Source organism: Artemia sp. Qi Xiang Cuo, chromosome 15, assembly GCF_049724085.1.
Source record: "Artemia sp. Qi Xiang Cuo chromosome 15, ASM4972408v1, whole genome shotgun sequence".
In the NCBI taxonomy this organism is placed as follows: Eukaryota; Metazoa; Arthropoda; class Branchiopoda; order Anostraca; family Artemiidae; genus Artemia; species Artemia sp. Qi Xiang Cuo.
The window spans coordinates 23,716,471-23,734,712 of NC_142808.1; the positions used below are offsets into that span (position 1 = coordinate 23,716,471).

General features: G+C 34.1%; 1 protein-coding gene and 1 pseudogene across 4 annotated transcripts in view; one reads left to right on the forward strand and one right to left on the reverse strand.

Annotated features, from left to right (window-relative positions):
- LOC148943465 (uncharacterized) overlaps positions 1 to 18,242 on the reverse strand; it is a 328,640-nt gene that overhangs the window by 218,547 nt on the left and 91,851 nt on the right. The gene's annotated exons all lie outside the window — the stretch shown is intronic.
- On the forward strand, positions 14,762 to 17,728 carry LOC148943468 (glycogen [starch] synthase pseudogene; annotated as a pseudogene).

An 18,242-nucleotide genomic window follows, 5' to 3' on the forward strand; every position in this document is an offset into this window, starting at 1 on the left:
TAGGTTAGGTTAGATTATGTTAGGTTAGGTTAATTTAGGTTCGGCTAGGTTTGCCTTCGGACACGCGCGTACGTAGGCTAACCTAGCCTAACCTAAATTAACCTAACCTAACATAATCTAACCTAACCTAACCACTATTATGCCACTATTATATTTGCTTTTTTTCTCTGCGCACTTTTTAACTCTAAAATGTGAATTCTTTCATTTGTTTAATTTAGTGTTCAATCTCAAATCTCTCCAAGGCTGAGTTTATTATGTTTGAAGGATGTATGCAAGGAATTGTTAAAATTAGAAATGATAATGAAGTTATCATGTTTCAAAGATATTTGCACTACAGTAAATAGTGATCAGTAGTTCATATGCGTTTGAGCTCTTGGTTTTCACTCCTTATTAGCGAAGGGTTTCAATGTTTTATTTTAGCTTTTTGTGCAAAATATTTTTACAGTTGACCTTTATCCCCTATTTTCCGAAGAGTGTTGACACAATAACGGCATTGTGACACTTTGGTGATGGTTAATCGGTGTTCTCGTTGATAGTTTTTGGTTGATTATCATCATTATCATTAATACCACTTAATGATTTTTTGTGTTCTCGCAAGAAAAATACCTCGCCTTTTTAGATACTTAGTCGTAGTTAGTTGAAACTATGCATAAATATCGTAATTTTTTGTCTAATTGTGTGTGTGTGTGTGTAAACTTTTGTGTGTATAATTTTTTGTGTGTGTGTTAGTTTTTGTGCGTGTTTAAGTGTGTGTGTGATTTAGTTTTGTGTGCGTGTTGTGTTGTGTTTGTTTTTGTGTGTGTAAGTTTTTTTGTGTGTGTATGTTTTTGTGTGTGTGTGTATGTTTTTTTGTGTTTTTAAGTTTTTGTGTGTGTGTAAGTTTTTGTGTGTGTGTAAGTTTTTGTGTGTGTGTAAGTTTTTGTGTGTGTGTGTTCTGATTTTGTGTTCTATCGATAAATTTTGTCGCCTATAAAATGAATATTAGTAGCTTGTTGAAACTGCGCATAAATAACGTAATTTTTAGTGTAATTCTGTGGCTACTAAAGGAAAAATGAGCAACTTTTTTCTGTAGGCTAAATATCTTCGCAGTTGAGCCTTACTCCCCTTTTTTCGAAAGGGTGTTGACCCACTGACGGCATTGTGACGCTTGGGTAATGGTTAATCAGAGTTCACGTGGACGGTTTTCGGTTGATGTATCATCATTTTAATTAAGAACACCTAATGATTTGTTTGTGTTTTTGCAAGAAAAATACTTCGCCTTTTAAGAAACTTAGCCGTAGTTAGTTGAAAGTGTGCATAAATATCGTAACTTTTAGTCTAAATGTGTGGCTACTAAAGGAACAATAAGCATTTTTTCTGATTTTTTGTGTTTTCGCAAGAAAATAGCTAGCCTTTAACACACATAGCCGTCGCTTGTGTAAGTTTTTGTGTGTGTGTAAATTTTTGTTTGTGTTTGTGTAAGTTTGTTTGTGTGTGTGGGTATGTTTTTTTGTTGTTGTAATTTTTTGTTTGTTTGTGAAAGTTCTCGTTTGGTTGCTAGTTTTTGTGTGTGTAAGTTTTTTTTTTGTGTGTGTAATTTATTTTGTTTGTGTGTAAGTGTGTGTGTGGGTGTAAATTTTTGTGTTTGTGTGTAAGTTTTTGTGTGTGTGTAATTTTTTTATTTCTTTTGAGATTTGTGTGTGTGTGTGTTCTGATTTTTCTTTTCTCGCAAGAAAATGGCTCGCCTTTTAAGACACTTAGTCGTAGTTAGTTGAAACTGTGCATAAATATCGTAATTTTTAGTCTAATTGTGTGGCTACTAAAGGAACAATGAGCATTTTTTCTGATTTTTTGTGTTTTCGCAAGAAAATAGCTAGCCTTTAACATACTTAGCCGTTGTGTGTGTAACGTTTTGTGTGTGTGTATATTTGTGTGTTTAAGTGTTTGTGTTTGTGTGTGTGTGTGTGTAAGTTTTTTGTGTGTGTGGGTAAGTGGGTTTGTGTTTGCAAGTTTTTGTGTGTGTGTGTAATTGTGTTTGAGTTTGTAAGTTTTTGTGTGTGTAAGTTTTTTGTGCGTTTGTGTAAGTTTTTGTGTGTGTGTAAGTTTTTGTGTGTGTGTAAAATTGTTTGTGTGTGTAAGTTTTTGTGTGTGTGTAAAATTTGTGTGTGTGCGTTCTGATTTTTGTGTTCTCGGAAGAAAATGGCTCGCCTTTAACATACTTAGCCGTAGTTATTTGAAACTCTGCATATATATCGTAATTTTTAGTCTAATTGCGTGGCTACTAAAGGAACACTGAGCATTTTTTCTAATTTTTTGTATTTTCGCAAGAAAATAGCTAGCCTTTAACATACTTAGCCGTTGTTCGTGTAAGTGTTTGTGTGTGTGTTTAAGTTTTTGCGTGTGTAAATTTGTGTGTGTGTGTGTGTGTGTAAGTTTTTGTGTGTGTGTGGGTAAGTTTTTGTGTTTGTTTAAGTTTTTGTGTGTGTGTAAATTTTTGTGTGTGTGTGTAAGTTTTTTTTGTGTGTGGGTAGGTTTGTGTGCGTTGGTAAGTTAGTTTTTTTGATTAAGTTTTTGTGTTTGTGTATAAGTTTGTGTGTGTGTAAGTTGGATGGCGTGGGTGTAAATGTGGTTGTATGGGTAAGTTTTTGTGTGTGTGTGTATTTTTGCTTGTGTGTAAGTTTTTGTTTGAGTTAGTAAGTTTTTGTGTGAATAATGGCGTGTTAGTTTTTGTGTGTGTGTGTAAGTTTTTGTGTGTGTGTGTGTGTTTAAGTTTTTTGTGTGTGTGTGTAAGTTTTTGTTTGTTGGTATTTTTGTGTGTATTTGTGTAAGTTTTTATGTGTGTGTGTGTGTGTGTGTAATTGTGTATGTGTGTGTGTAAGTTTTTGTGTGTGTGTAAGTTTTTGTGTGTGTGTAAGTTTTTGTGTGTGTGTGTAAGTTTTTGTGTGTGTGTGTAAATTTTTGTGTGTGTGTGTAATTTTTTTTTGGCGTTATTAAGTTTTTGTGTGTGTAATTTTTTTTATGCGCTTTTAAGATTTTGTGTGTGCGTGTGTGTGTATTTTCTTTTTTGTGTGTAAGTTTTAGTTCCCTTGTTTGTTTGTAATTATTTTTATGTGTGTTAGTTTTTGTGTGTGTGTGTGTAAGTTTTTGTGTTTGTAAGTTTTTTTTTGCGTATGTGTAAGTTTTTTTTTGTATATGTGAGTGTAAGTTTTTGTGTGTGTGTGTAAGTTTTTGTGTGTGTGTGTGTGTGTTTAAGTTTTGTGTGTGTGTGTGTAATTTTTTGTGTGTGTGTATGTGTCTTAGTTTTTGTTAAATTTGTGCTAGTAAGTTTTTGTGTGTTTGGTAGTTTTTGTGTGTGTGTAAGTTTTTTTTTTCGTTTAAGTTTTTGTGTTTGTGTAAGTTTTTTTGTGTGTGTGTAAGTTTGTGTGTTTGTGTAAGTTTTTGTGTGTGTGTAATTTTTATTGTGTGTGTGTAAGTTTTTATTTGTTTGTAAGTTTTTATGTGTGTGTAAGTTTTTGTGTGTGTAAGTTTTTGTTTGCGTGTGTTTGATTGTTTGTATGTGTGTGTTTGTGTGTAAGTTTTTGTGTTTGGGTGTAATTTTTCTTTTTTGTATGTGTAAGTTTTTTGTGTGTGTAATTTTTTTTGTCTGTTTAAGTTTTTGTGTGTTTAAGTTTGTGTGTGTGTGTGTGTGTAAGTTTTTGTGTGTGTGTGTGTGTGTGTTAGTTTGTGTGTGTGTGTGTTTGTGTGTGTTTAAGTTTTTGTGTGTGCCCAGTTTTGAAGTGTGTGAAAATATTTATATGTATTTGGAAAAATAATATTCTAAATTGTCTAAATTTTTACCGTAATGCAAGTTTATTATGCTTGAAAAGTTCTAAAGACTAGAAAGAATGTATGCTGTTCGAATCGAACCGTGTACTCGAATCGAGTTAAACTGATAAGTGAGGGTCTATTCAAACGGATATTTATGGCGTGATTTGAGAAAATGTGTAAAACATCAAATTAAATAATAAGTTTTCAGTTGGAAGTAAGAGGCAACACTAAAACTTCTCGCTCTTTGCGCATAAGTTTGAATTTTATTCCCAATCAATTGTGAACGACTCCTCACTCCTGAAAAGGTAAGATCGTTCACTTAGAATAAAACCTTGAAAATACGTTCCCCGAGAAATTTTTGAGTTTGGGGGGGGGAGGGAGATTTTAAACGACTATTATATTTGCTTTTTTTCTGTGCGCACTTTTTAACTCTAAAATGTGAATTCTTTCATTTGTTTAATTTAGTGTTCAATCTCAAATCTCTCCAAGGCTGAGTTTATTATGTTTGAAGGATGTATGCAAGGAATTGTTAAAATTAGAAATGATTATCAAGTTATCATGTTGCAACAGTAGTTGCAATGTAGTAAATAGCGAACAGTAGTTCATCTGCGTTTGAGTTCTTGGTTTGTCACTAGTTATTAGCGAAGGGTTGTAATGTCATATTCTAGTTTCTTAGGCTAAATATCTTCGCAGTTGACCTTTACCCCCTATTTTCCGAGGGGTGTTGACACACTGACGGCATTGTGACACTTTGGTGATGGTTAATCGGTGTTCTCGTTAACGGTTTTCGGTTGATTATCATCATTTTCATTAAAACCACTTAATGACTTTTTGTGTTCTCGCAAGAAAAATACCTCGCCTTTTAAGATACTTAGCCGTAGTTAGTTGAAACTGTGCATAAATATCGTAATTTTTTGTCTAATTGTGTGTGTGTGTAAATTTTTGTGTATATAATTTTTTTTGTGTGTGTAAGTTTTTGTGTGTGTGTTAGTTTTTGTCTGAGTAAGTTTTTTGTGTGTGTGTGTGTAATTTTTTGTGTGTGTGGGTAAGTTTTTATGTGTGTGTACATTTTTGTGTGTGTGGTGTAAGTTTCTGTGTGTGTGTAAGTTAGTGTTTTAGTGATTGTGCATGTGTAAGTTATTGTGTGTGTTTAAGTTTTTGTGTGTTTGTGTGTTCTGATTTTTGTGTTCTCGCAAGAAAATGGCTTGCCTTTAACATACTTAGCCGTAGTTAGTTGAAACTGTGCATAAATATCGTAATTTTTAGTCTAATTGTGTGGCTACTAAAGGAACAATGAGCATTTTTTCTGATTTTTTGTGTTTTCGCAAGAAAATAGCTAGCCTTTAACATACTTAGCCGTTGTGTGTGTACGTTTTGTGTGTGTAATTTTGTGTGTGTGTGTGTGTAAGTTTTTGAGTTTGTGTGTGTGGGTTAAAGTTTTTGTGTGTGTGTAAGTTTTTGTGTGTGTGTAAGTTTTTGTTTGTTTGTTTAAGTTTTTGTGTGTGTGTTAGTTTTTGTGTGTGTAAGTTTTTTGTGTGTGTGTGTAAGTTTTTGTGTGTGTGTAAGTTTTTGTGTGTGTGTAAGTTTTTGTGTGTGTGTAAGATTTAGTTTGTGTGTACTATTTTTTGTGTTAGTAAAGTTTGTGTGTGTGTGTGTTCTGATTTTTGTTTTCTCGCAAGAAAATGGCTCGCCTTTTAAGACACTTAGCCGTAGTTAGTTGAAACTGTGCATAAATATCGTAATTTTTAGTCTAATTGTGTGGCTACTAAAGGAACAATGAGCATTTTTTCTGATTTTTTTTTATTTTCGCAAGAAAATAGCTAGCCTTTAACATACTTAGCCGTTGTGTGTGTAAGTTTTTTTTTGTGTGTAAATTTGTGTGTGTGTGTGTGTGTGTAAGTTTTTGTGTTTGTGTGTGTGTGTAAGTTTTTTGTGTGTGTGTTATTTTTTTTGTGTGTAATTTTTTTGTGTGTGTGTGTAAGTTTTTGTTTGTGTGTAAATTCTTGTGTGTGTGTTAATTTTTTTTTGTATTTATGTTTTTGTGTGTGTGTAACTTTTTTTGTGTGTAAGTTTTTTGTGCGTGTGTGGTAGATTGTTTGTGTGTGTGTGTATGTTTTGTCTTTTTTGTATGTTTTTGTGTGTGTGTGTAAGTTTTTGTGTGTGTGTATGTTTTTGTGTTTGAGACAGTTTTAGTTTTCGTTCAAGATGTTGTGTTCGTTTAGTTTTGTGTGTTTGTGTGTTCTGCTTTTTGTGTTCTTGTAAGAAAAATGGTTGCCTTTAACATGCTTAGCCGTAGTTAGTTGAAACTGTGCATAAATATCGTAATTTTTAGTCTAATTGCGTGGCTACTAAAGGAACAATGAGCATTTTTTCTGATTTTTTGTGTTTTCGCAAGAAAATAGCTAGCCTTTAACATACTTAGCCGTTGTTTGTGTAAGTTTTTGTGTGTGTAAATTTGTGTGTGTGTTTGTGTAAGTTTTTGTGTTTGTGTGTGTGTGTGTAAGTTTTTGTGTGTGTGTGTGGGTAAGTTTTTGTGTGTGTGTAAGTTTTTGTGTGTTTGTAATTTTTTGTTTTTGTTTTAGTTTTTTGTGTGTGTATAAGTTTTTTTTGTGTGTTTGTTAGTTTTTGTGTGTGTGTATTTTTCAGTGTGTTTGTAAGTTTTTGTGTGTGTGTAAGTTTTTGTGTGTGTGTAAGTTTTTGTGTGTGTGTAAAATTTGTGTGTGTGTGTGTTCTGATTTTTGTGTTCTCGCAAGAAAATGGCTCGCCTTTTAAGATACTTAGCCGTAGTTAGTTGAAACTGTGCATAAATATCGTAATTTTTAGTCTAATTGTGTGGCTACTAAAGGAACAATGAGCATTTTTTCTGATTTTTGGGTATTTCCGCAAGAAAATAGCTAGCCTTTAACATACTTAGCCGTTGTGTGTGTAATTTTTTGTTTATGTGTAAATTTGTTTGTGTGTGTTTTTGTGTAAGTTTTTGTGTTTGTGTGTGTGTGTGTGTGTAAGTTTTTTGTGTTGTAGGCGATGTTTTTGTTTGTTTTTAAGTTTTTGTGTGTGTGTGTAAGTTTTTGTGTGTGTGTAAGTTTTTGTGTGTGTAAGTTTTTTTTTTGTTTGTGTAAGTTTTTGTGTGTGTGTAAGTTTTTGTGTGTGTGTAAGATTGTGTGTTTGTTTGAGTTTTTTGTGAGTGTGTAAGTTTTTGAGTTTGTGTAAGATTTGTATGTGTGTGTTCTGATTTTTGTGTTCTCGGAAGAAAATGGCTCGCCTTTAACATACTTAGCCGTAGTTAGTTGAAACTCTGCATATATATCGTAATTTTTAGTCTAATTGCGTGGCTACTAAAGGAACAATAAGAATTTTTTCTGATTTTTTGTATTTTTGCAAGAAAATAGTTAGCATTTAACATACTTAGCCGTCGTGTGTGTAAGTGTTTGTGCGTGTTGTTAAGTTTTTGTGTCTGTGTAAATTTGTTTGTTTTTTTGTTTGTGTGGGTGTGTTTTTTTTTGTGTGTGTAAGTTTGTTTGTGTTTGTGTAAGTTTGTGTTTGTGTGTAACTTTATGTGTGTGTGTAATTTTTTTTGTGTTTTTGAGTTTTTGTGTGTGTGTAAATTTTTTTGTGTGTGTGTCAGTTTTTGTGTGTGTGTGTGTGTAAGTATTTATGTGCGTTTCTAATTTTTTGTGTGTGTAAGTTTTTTGTTTCTATATGTAAGTTTTTGTTTGTATATGTGTGTGTAAGTTTTTGTGTGTGAGTAAGTTTTTGTGTGTGTGTGTGTGTTTATGTTTTGTGTGTGTTTGTTTATTTTTGTTTTTGTGTGTTAGTTTTTGTTTGTGTGTGTGTTTTTTAGTTTGTGTTTGTTTGTTTTTTTTTTTGTGTGTTTCTAAGTTTTTTTGTGTGTGTGTAAGATTGGGTGTGTGTGTAAGTTTTTGTTTTTGTGTATGTTTTTTTGTGTGTGTGTAAGTTTTTGTGTGTGTAATTTTTTTTTTGTTTTTAAGTTTTTTTGTGTGTGTGTAATTTTTTGTGTAAGTTTTGTTCTTTAGTTTTTGTGTGTGTGTGTAAGTTTTTGTGTGTGTAAGTTTTCGTTTGCGTGTTCAATACTGTGTGCGTGTGAAATTTTGTGTTTTCGTGTTAGTTTTGGCGTGTGTGTGTAAGTTTTTGTGTGTGTGTGTGTAATTATGGTTGTATTCTTTTAAGTTTTTGTGTGCGTGTAAGTTTTTTTGTGTTTGTAAGTTTTTGTGTGTGTGTGTGTGTGTAAGTTTTTGTGTGTGGGTGTAAATTTTTTTGTGTGTGTGTAATTTTTTTTGTGTGTGTAAGTTTTTTTGTCTGTGTAATTTTTTGTGTGTGTAAATTTTTTTGTGTGTGTTTGTAAGTTTTTTTGTATGTGTAAGTTTTTTTGTGTGTGTGTGTGTGTGTTTGTTAGATTTTGTTTGTGTGTGTTTAATTTTTTTTTTGTTTGTAAGAATTTGTTTCTGTTTTAGTTTTTGTTTGTGTGTAAGTTTTTGTGTGTGTGTGTAAGTTTTTATGTGTGTGTGTGTTTGTGTGTAAGTTTGTGTGTGTGTGTGTGTGTGTGTGTGCCCATTTTGAAGTTGGAAAATATTTATATTATTTGGAAAAATAGAAATGAATCAATCAATCAATAACTAATTTCTTTTTCATTGAAAAAATTCAGAATAGAACTTGAACTTTTCTTCACTTCGTTGAGAAAATTAAAAATTTAAGTAGAACTTTTTATCTTCTGGGAAAATATTCACAAGTATGCTATAGCTTTTTCTATCTACTACGGAAAAATTTAGAATAGAACTTTAAATTTCTTTATGTCTTTGGTGAACTTAAAACTGAAGTGGAAGATTTTTATTTTCTCTGGAGAAATTACAATTGGAGTGTGTTCTTTGGTAAAATTCAGAAGAGAACTTGAACTTTTCTATCTTCCGTGAAACATTAGGAACAGTATTTAAAATTTTTTCATCTCTTTGAGAAAAATTTGATCCGAAGTGAAAAATTTTTATATTATTTGGAAAAAATAGAATTGATTAATAACTAATTTCTTTTTCATTGAGAAAATTCAGAAGAGAACTTTAACTTTTGTTAACTTCATTGATAAAATTTAAAATTGAAATAGAACTGCTTGTCTTCCGAGAAAATATTCGCAACTATGATATAACTTTTTTCATCTACTAGGGAAAAATTTAGAATTTGTAAAATTAGTTTGAGAGGGTTATTAAAAAAATAACTTTTTTTGAAAAGATATAATAAAGCCTATTTGAAATCATTGATTGATGATTGGGTGTGCAAAAGAGTCGTAAAGTAAAGTTGTGGGGAAAAGATAACTACTTCAACTTGTAAAATGGGTTTAGGAAGGACCTTAAGAAAAAAACCTGTTCTGAAATGTCTTTGAAAAGTATTGCATGATAATGGCTAATTCAAAAAGCCTTATAGTAAAGTTGTGGGGGAAAAGATAACTACTTCAAGTTGTAAAATTGATTTATGAAGGAGATTAAGAAAAAAACTTGTCCTGAAATGCCTTTGAAAAGTATTGCTTAGTGTTGGGAGCCTGGGGGACCTTTGAGGACCGGAGGAGGGCCTTTGGGGGTCCGGTGAACCTTTGGGGACCGGGTGAGGGCCTTTGGGGGTCCGGGGGCCCTTTGGGAGCTTGGGGGACCTTTGAGGACCGGGGCCTTCCTTCGGGGTTGTGTTAGGGGGATTGGAACCCTTTGGGGTTGGGGTAGGGGCATCGGAACCCTTTGGGGTTGGGGTAGGGGACCTCACGACACTGTTAAAATATAACTTGTGTATTATAATGACCACAGAGCTTTACTCTCAAATTCTCTTCTAAAACCTTTTCTAAAATCATCTTTTAAAATGTCTCTAACTGTTTCGCCCAAATAATTCTCTAAAATGGCTAAAACGGTTTCGCCCAAATAATCCCTAAACGTAATTTCAGCGAGTTCCTTTTGTTTTGGTATCCCTGTGCTTTCACATTTGAAGTTACAAAGAAACCCTTTCGCGCACTAATTACTTCATCGCTAAGATCAAAACATTCGCTCGGAAACAATTCTCTTTAGAAACAACAAATTAATTCTCCTTTCGTGAATCAATGATTCCCCTTAGAAACAAAAAATAAGTCTCCTTTAATGTCAATCAATCCATCATGACATCATCTGTCATGTGTTATCTAAACTTTGTCTCCGAAAAAGTTCTGGTCGAACTCCACAGACAATAATTTACTTGACATTGTCTATCAGAAGTTAATTAGCGTCCCCAGTCACAATTCATCTCCTATTTATTGATCATAACAGTATCTCCGAGGGGTCCCTTGATCAAAAACAACCCGGGAGAAACAGACCTTGAAGGAAGAGTCATTGACCTGTCCTCCATAGACTCAGTAACCCATCATAGTGAAAAAGTTCCTGTTTTTCCATTCTCACTGAAAAAAACCATAAAAAATACATGAACTACTGTTGACATCCATGAAAAACATCAAATAAATTGATCCACACACATAACCATCCAAGGAAACAGACATAATTATGTGATAGTTCCGGTTTTTCCATTTTCACTGACAAAAACCATAAAACAGACAAAAACGTGATAAATTTCCTGTTTTTCCATTTTCACTGAAAAAAGCAACAACACAGACATAACTGTGAGACATTACCTGTTTTTTCAATTTCACTGACAAAAACCACAAAACAGACATAAATGTGAGAAATATCCTGTTTTTTCATTCTTACTAAAAAAAACCATAAAAACATACATGAATGACTGTTGACATCCATGAAAAACATCAAATAAATCGACCAACACACATAACCATCCAAGAAAACAGACATCAATGTGTGACAAAAACCATAAAAAATAAATAAACGTGAGACAATTCCTGTTTTTTCAATCTCACTGACAAAACCATAAAAAAGAGAAAAATACGAGAAATTTCCTGTTTTTTCATTCTAAATAAAAAAAACCATAAGAACAGACATAAACTGCTGTTGACATCTATGAAAAACATGAAATAAATCGACCAACACCCATAACCATCCAAGAAAACAGTCATAAATGTGAGAAAATTTCTGTTTTTTCATTCTCACTGACAACAAACAGACATAAATTACGTAAAAAAAAGTTGTAGGTGGCAGCAGGGGTGTCGCGTGGGAGCTTTAGGGTCATCTCTACTGGTAGCACTGATCTGTCTCCCTTTTTTTCTGTCCTTTTTCTGTTTCCAGGCCTAGCAGGTCACCAGAACATCATAGAGAGATGCTTAATAGCTCATTCAAAATCTATTTCTTACATCTACGTGCTTTTTATAAACTCCGCCATCTGCAAGTGTCACATGTCACTAGAATAACACTGAATAACACTTTCTGCCATTTCTCAAGTGGTGGCGCTAGCAGGCTACCATAACATCGTAGATAGATTTTTATAGCTCATATAAAAGATATTGCTCATATCTACGTTCTTTCTATAGGCCTAAATTCCACCATCTAAAATTTCCAAATGGTACTAAAAACGGTACCTTTTGTATCATGTCAAAATTATAAAAGCCGAGGCTATTGGGCTAGATGAACTTATAAGAGTTATTTTTAATGGCTTTTTTGAAAGCTTTTGCTCATTTCAACGTGCTTTTTTTTTTTTTTTTTTTTTACCGATTCTACCATTAGTAAGTGCGATATAGCACTGAAAACAACACTTTTGGTGCCACTTCATAAGTGGAAAAGCTCCGAAGTACAAAACAGGTACTATTGTGATAGTTATGTTCCAGAACCTTTAACTGAAGGTTTACAAGAACTCTTCCCGCACCCTCCCCCTCCCAACCCCCTTAGTAAGTTTTATAGATCGTCGGCTCACCAGTAAGCTACTGAAACATTAGCAGGCTACCACACCATCGTTGATGGCTCAATTATATGTTTAATGGCTCATGTGTTAGATGTTTAATGGCTCAATTATAAGCTATTGATTATATTCACTAGGTTTTTACAAATTCTACCATCTATTAGATTTCACAGATTTCAATATGAACTAGTTCCTTGGAAGAATTCGCAATGAACTCTTTGTCATGGTTGAAGCATTATCTGCAACCTAGTAAAGAGCGAACTGCAGCCCATAGTGACTAAAAGCTAACAAACTTTAAAACGGTCTTTTTCTTCTTTTTTTCCAGGCCTAGCGGGTTACTAGAATTTCATAGAGAGATGCTTAAGAGCTCATTCAAAAGCTATTTCTCATATGTACGTGGTTTGTATAAATTCCACGATCTGCAAGTGCCATTTGGCACAAGAAAGGGCACTTTATGCCATTTCTCACGGGGTGGGGCTAGCGGCCAACCAGAACATCGTAGATAGTTTTTTGATAGCTCATATATAAAATATTGCTCCTATTTACGTTCTTCCTATAAATTCCGCCATTTGCAAGTTTCAAATGGTACTAAAAACGGCACTTTTTGTGCCATGTCTGAAGTGGAAAAGCTGGGGCTAGTGGCTACCAGAACTTCTTAGAGTGATGTTTACTGGCTCATTTGAAAACGTTTGCTCATATCTACAGGCTTTTATCAATTTTACAATTCATAAGTGAGATATACCACTGAAAACAACACTTTTGGTGTCACTTCTTAATTGGAATATCTTGAAAGTATAAAACGGTATAATTGTAATAATTATGATCCAAAACCCTTAACTCGAGGTTTGCAAGAACACCTCTCGCAGGTCCCTCCTCCAAGGCCCCCTTAATAAGCTACGCAATTAAAGTCCTACAAACGCCAATATATTAAATTAGATTATTAGAGGCGAGGTTCTCTTAGTATAGTGCTAGACTTCAAATTAGATTATCATATGTTTGATTCTTCCTTGGATTTTTTTTTTCAATCATGGTTTGTCCCTTCTTATCATTACATTTTAGATAATACACTATTTTTGCAAATGTGATGCACTCATTTTCCCAAGCATATCCCGGGAAGACTCATTTTAGAGCTATTACTCATATCTACGTGATTTTTATCAATTTTACCATCTATAGGAGCCATATAGCACTAAAACGGCACTTTTTGTGCCACTTTTTAAGTGGAAGAGTTTGGAAGCATAAGACGGTACCATTGCAACAATTATGGTCCAAAGCCCTTAACTGGAGGTTTATAAGAACCCCTCACATATATTCCCCCTTCCAAACCCCCTGTGTAAGTTTCATGAATCTTCTACTCATCTTAAAAGTAAAAGATTATTGCGAAACAAATTAACTAAAACTAAAAACTTAACTAAAAATTTACCGAAAATTAAGCTCTAATGATCAACACTTTTGAATTAAACCTTCAAACTTCACTCTGCGATGAAGCCTGTGTGCTAGTTCTAATGACGGTAATTGAGGGGAAGGGACGTCCTTGCCCCCTTAGTTTTTGCTCCTGCCTAGGTTTTGAAAAACACCTTTTTTGGTTATTTCATTGAAAAGGCATATTTTTCATTTTAAAAAATGGGTGGAAAAACAGAAAGTGCACTTTATGCGAATGTGCTATCAAGTCAAATTTATAAAACTGACTAGGCATAAATATAAGGTTCTAAACATGCCCTTAAACAGTTTCCTGAGTTTTCAACTGAAACTAATGAATGACATTGAAACTTAAAACGAACAGAAATTATTCCGTATAAACAAAAAAGATCATGGTATTTAACACCAAGAAACTAGTGGTTTAAGGGGCCGGTACCCCACATCATATCCTGGTTAGGGCTGGGCATAATTTTAGGAACAATCAGCAATTAAATTAAAAGAAAAAACAAGTTTTTCAACTGAAAGTAAGAAGCAACTTTAAAAATCAAAACGAACAGAAATTTGAATTTCTTATTTGAAATTTGAAATTTCTTATTCCTTATTTGAATAGGGGCTATCCTCTCCTCAACTCCTCACTCTTTACTCTAAAGTTTGACTTTTGGCCCAAATTCTTTAAGAATATTTGCTGAAACACTAGGGCCATTGAATTGGAAAAAGAAGCTTTTTTAAAGCACTTAAAAACATTAGCTAAGAAAGCAAGGAGTTGAAGAAGGGAAAGTCCTCTATATATACTGAACACTTTCAGGTTGTTTTATATTTTAAAGTGGCTTTTTCACCTTCAGTTGAAAAAAAACATTTTTTTTTTATTTAGTTACACTTCATATAACAATAGGCTATCATTTTATGATGGGTAGGTTTTTGATGGGTAGCAAAGCAGTCAAAATTTTTGTAAAAGATAATGAAAAAAGTATGTCGGTTAAAGCAAAAGTATATAGAAATAAAAAAAAAAGAAAAGCAACTGTGAAGATTACACAAAACCATATTCTCAACTTCAAGGGGAGCCGATTTTTTACAGTAATCTAGTGTTTACAGATGAAGTCAAAACCACATGTAGCTAAAAGGCAATTGAAAATCAGCGGCGGATCCAGAGGGCGCCTCCCCCGCGCGGCGTCTAACGTCGTTTCATTTAATTAACTAACGCAAGGTTGCGCTAATCAAACGTGCTCCTCCCGCACGTTTTTTGTATAAACCTTTTTTGCCCCCCCCCCCCCAAAAAAAAACAAAATCCTGGATCCGCCCTTGTTGTAAAGGCAATTAAGATCCAAAAAATCATATCTAGACAATGTGAAAATAGTATTGCGCCAAAATAGTCAGCAATCTTTATTTGCAAAAAAATGTCTTGGGGGTTGAGAAATTAATTAAAACTAATGACTAATCACTTGGTCTGATAACCGTGGTTAGGTGAGAAGGATATGACGATATTTAGTGTTTGTGACCCTATTTTAGATCCTAGTAAAGAGAGAATCACGGCCCATAGTAACCAAAAGTTAAAAAACGCGTTTAGAAAAAAACTGCCTGGTGAAAAAAAATTTCCGTCTGACACTGATTCAGGAATGGTATCTATCGTTTCAGTTTGTATTAAAAATAAAAGTTTATAGGGAAACGAAATTTATGGTTATTTCGAAAACTTTCTAACTTATTATTCTTTTTACAGGCTTGTGGCAATCTAGTAACAATGGCTACCAATTCTACAACTCCGATAAACCGCCGTTTCTACAAAGTTGACAGCACGAATGACTTGATGGGATATCTCGATCGTGGCGAAAGTGCAGCAGCCAGTAACATATGGACATTTGAATGTGCGTGGGAAGTGGCAAATAAAGTAGGTGGTATTTATACCGTGATTCGTTCCAAGGCTAGTATATCTGTTGAAGAGCTAGGTAATCAGTATATACTTCTTGGTCCTTATAAAGAACAATTTGCTAGAACAGAAGTGGAAGATTTTGAATTCCCAGCTGGCCCATTGAATAATGCTGTTTCTAAGCTTCGTGACACCGGTTTCAGGATCCATACAGGGAGTTGGCTCGTTGACGGAAATCCTTTAGTCATTTTATTTGACATAGCCTCTGCATCTTATAATATGGATAGATATAAACATGAGCTCTTTGAAAAAAGTGGTATTGGAATTCCTCATCTTGATATAGAAGCAAACGACGCGGTAATATTTGGGTTTATGGTTGCCCAATTTATTGCTGATTTCCACTATTTCTCTAATAGAGATGGTGAAACAGCTCCAAAAATAGTGTGCCACTTTCATGAGTGGCTTTCTGGAATAGGCTTAATTATGACACGACTATGGAACATAGAAGTTTCAACTGTTTTTACAACTCATGCCACCCTTCTCGGGCGGTATTTATGTGCCGGAAATATTGACTTCTACAACAATTTAGATAAATTTGATATCGATGCTGAGGCTGGCAAGCGCCAATTTCATCATAGATATTGTATTGAAAGAGCCTCAACTCATTTAGCGCACATTTTTACGACCGTGTCTGAAATCACGGGAATCGAAGCTGAACATCTACTGAAACGAAAGCCTGACATTATAACTCCAAATGGCCTTAATGTAAAGAAATTTAGTGCTCTTCGTGAATTTCAGAACCTACACGTTGTAAATAAAGAAAAAATACATGACTTTATTCGTGGACATTTTTATGGTCATCATGATTTTGATCTTGATAAAACTTTATATTTTTTTATTGCTGGCAGATATGAATTTGGCAATAAAGGAGCAGATGTATTTATTGAAGGACTGGCTCGACTCAACCACATGATGAAAGAGTCTGGGTCAGATAAGACTGTTGTTGCCTTTCTAATTTTCCCCACCCAAACTAATAACTATAATGTAGAAAGTCTCCGGGGGCAAGCAATAGCAAAAAGCTTAAGAGACACTGTGCACCTTGTCCAACAAGAAATCGGTAGCAAAATGTATGAAGCCTGCCTCAGGGGTAGGTTACCAGAGAATGAAGAGCTGCTATCACAGGATGATATTGTCAAGCTTAAACGTTGTCTCTTTGCAAGCCAGCGATCATCACTACCGCCAATAACAACTCATAATATTGTTGATGACCATGCTGATCCTGTCCTTAATAACTTGAGACGATGCCAACTGTTTAATAGTAAAAATGACAGAGTTAAAGTTATTTTTCACCCTGAATTCTTGTCGTCTACTAGCCCCCTTTTAGGGCTTGACTATGAAGACTTTGTACGCGGGTGCCACTTAGGCGTTTTCCCCAGTTACTATGAACCATGGGGCTATACACCCGCAGAGTGTACAGTTATGGGTATTCCCTCTGTGACAACCAACCTGTCAGGATTCGGGTGTTTCATGAATGATCACATAGCAGATCCAACCAGTTATGGCGTATATATTGTAGATCGTCGTTTCATTTCTTTAGATGAGTCAATATCCCAGCTTTCCAACTACATGCATGATTTCATACGCTTGAATCGTAGACAAAGAATTATTAAGCGTAATCGCACTGAGCGTCTAAGTGACCTTCTGGATTGGCGAACCCTTGCTGTTTACTATAGAAGAGCAAGGCTGTTGGCACTGCACGAGGTGTTTCCAGAGCTGGCAGTTGAAGAAGAAAGAGAGGTTCGCCAGATCAAATACCCTCGTCCCATCTCAGAGCCCCCATCACCAACATCCTCTCGAGCAACTACCCCCCCTCCTGGTAATAGTGACGAGGACGTGGATGATGAAAAAGAACTTGAAGAGCTTGGGCATAGAGTTGCAACAGTTATCTCGTTTAAAAATTTTTCACGATTTTAACTTTGAAATCATATAAACTTCTTTTTGTTTTAACTTATTTATAATTGATTTTTACCAGGAAGGCCTTGTGCCATATAGAAATGTGATATGTGCATATTTATTTTCTTAAATTTGAGCTTTAGTGATTTGCCTATCTAGTTATAAATCAACAGAAAATAAAAACGTTAGCTGTAAATAGCGTAAGAATTTTCTATCTTTCTATTTCAGGTGCTCTTCATTCTTTTCTCCCCTTAATGACATACCTGAATATTGAATTTAAGCCTCTTTCCAATGCTGAACTAAGACCTATTACAAGCAAAAAAAAGTATTATCAAGAAGAATTGATAAGTTCTTGTTTTTTGATAATTCTTCTGTCCCTCATAAGTTTTGCCTAAATTCCCCTTGCTCATCTGAAGTTGCAAGATAATTCTCCTTTTTCTTAATTGTATAATTGTAAACTTCTTCCAAGATTCCTTTTTGCATATAATTCTGTATATACAGTTGTTATTTAGTAATGGGCTAAGACTTGAGTTTTAATATGTCTGATGAATTGACTGTTGCGTTAATTTTATAGATTGATAACTTTTTTGCTTTCTTATTTTTTAACTTTAAGCTGCCGCGCCTAAAGATTACCAGTCATAAGTATATTCATTGTTGAAGTAAGTGGCTCAAACTTTAGAGTGCAAACAAATAAATTATGTTCTGCTAGTTATAACATAGAACCTTGTGGTCCGGTCTGTATATTGTGTTTAATCGTTTTGGTTGTTTTTATTGTTTGTTTTTTAAAATCTCACCTTCATTCTACTTTCTGCTCATAATTTGTCTACTTTTAACTTTCTTCCCATAGCCAATATTCTATGGGGGGGGGGGTATCGTACGGTTTAAAGGAGGTATACCTTCCCAATCCCACCCCTCTATGCACCGTAGTACCTGCCCAAGGGAAGGGGATAGGGGAAAATTCCTCCAAGATTGATTAGAAGTATCCTGCGCATACAAATTTAAAGAAATTATTTTAAAATAGACAAAAAAAACAAAAAAAAAAAACAGTGGGTCATCTAAAAAAAAAATTTAAGCACCGAATGTTATTGTTTTAATTGCCCTTTCCCCAAGGGCTCAAGCACCTAAGCCTATTTTTTATGGGAGATAATTTTACTCTACAAGTTGTGCCTAGTTTATTGTGTGTGGTTTGCTTTGATGTTGTTCGGATTATAAACATTTTAGAATATACGCTTGTAAATTTAGAATACCATCATGCTGTATGATTTCTTTAAATGAGCTCCACATTTTCCAAGTTAATTATGTTGTTGAAAGTGTAGCTACGATCCTTGAATAAATATGTTTGACCTTTAACCAAAAACCTGTGTTCGTTTAATAAAATAGTCAAAATGCTTCTTACCTAGCT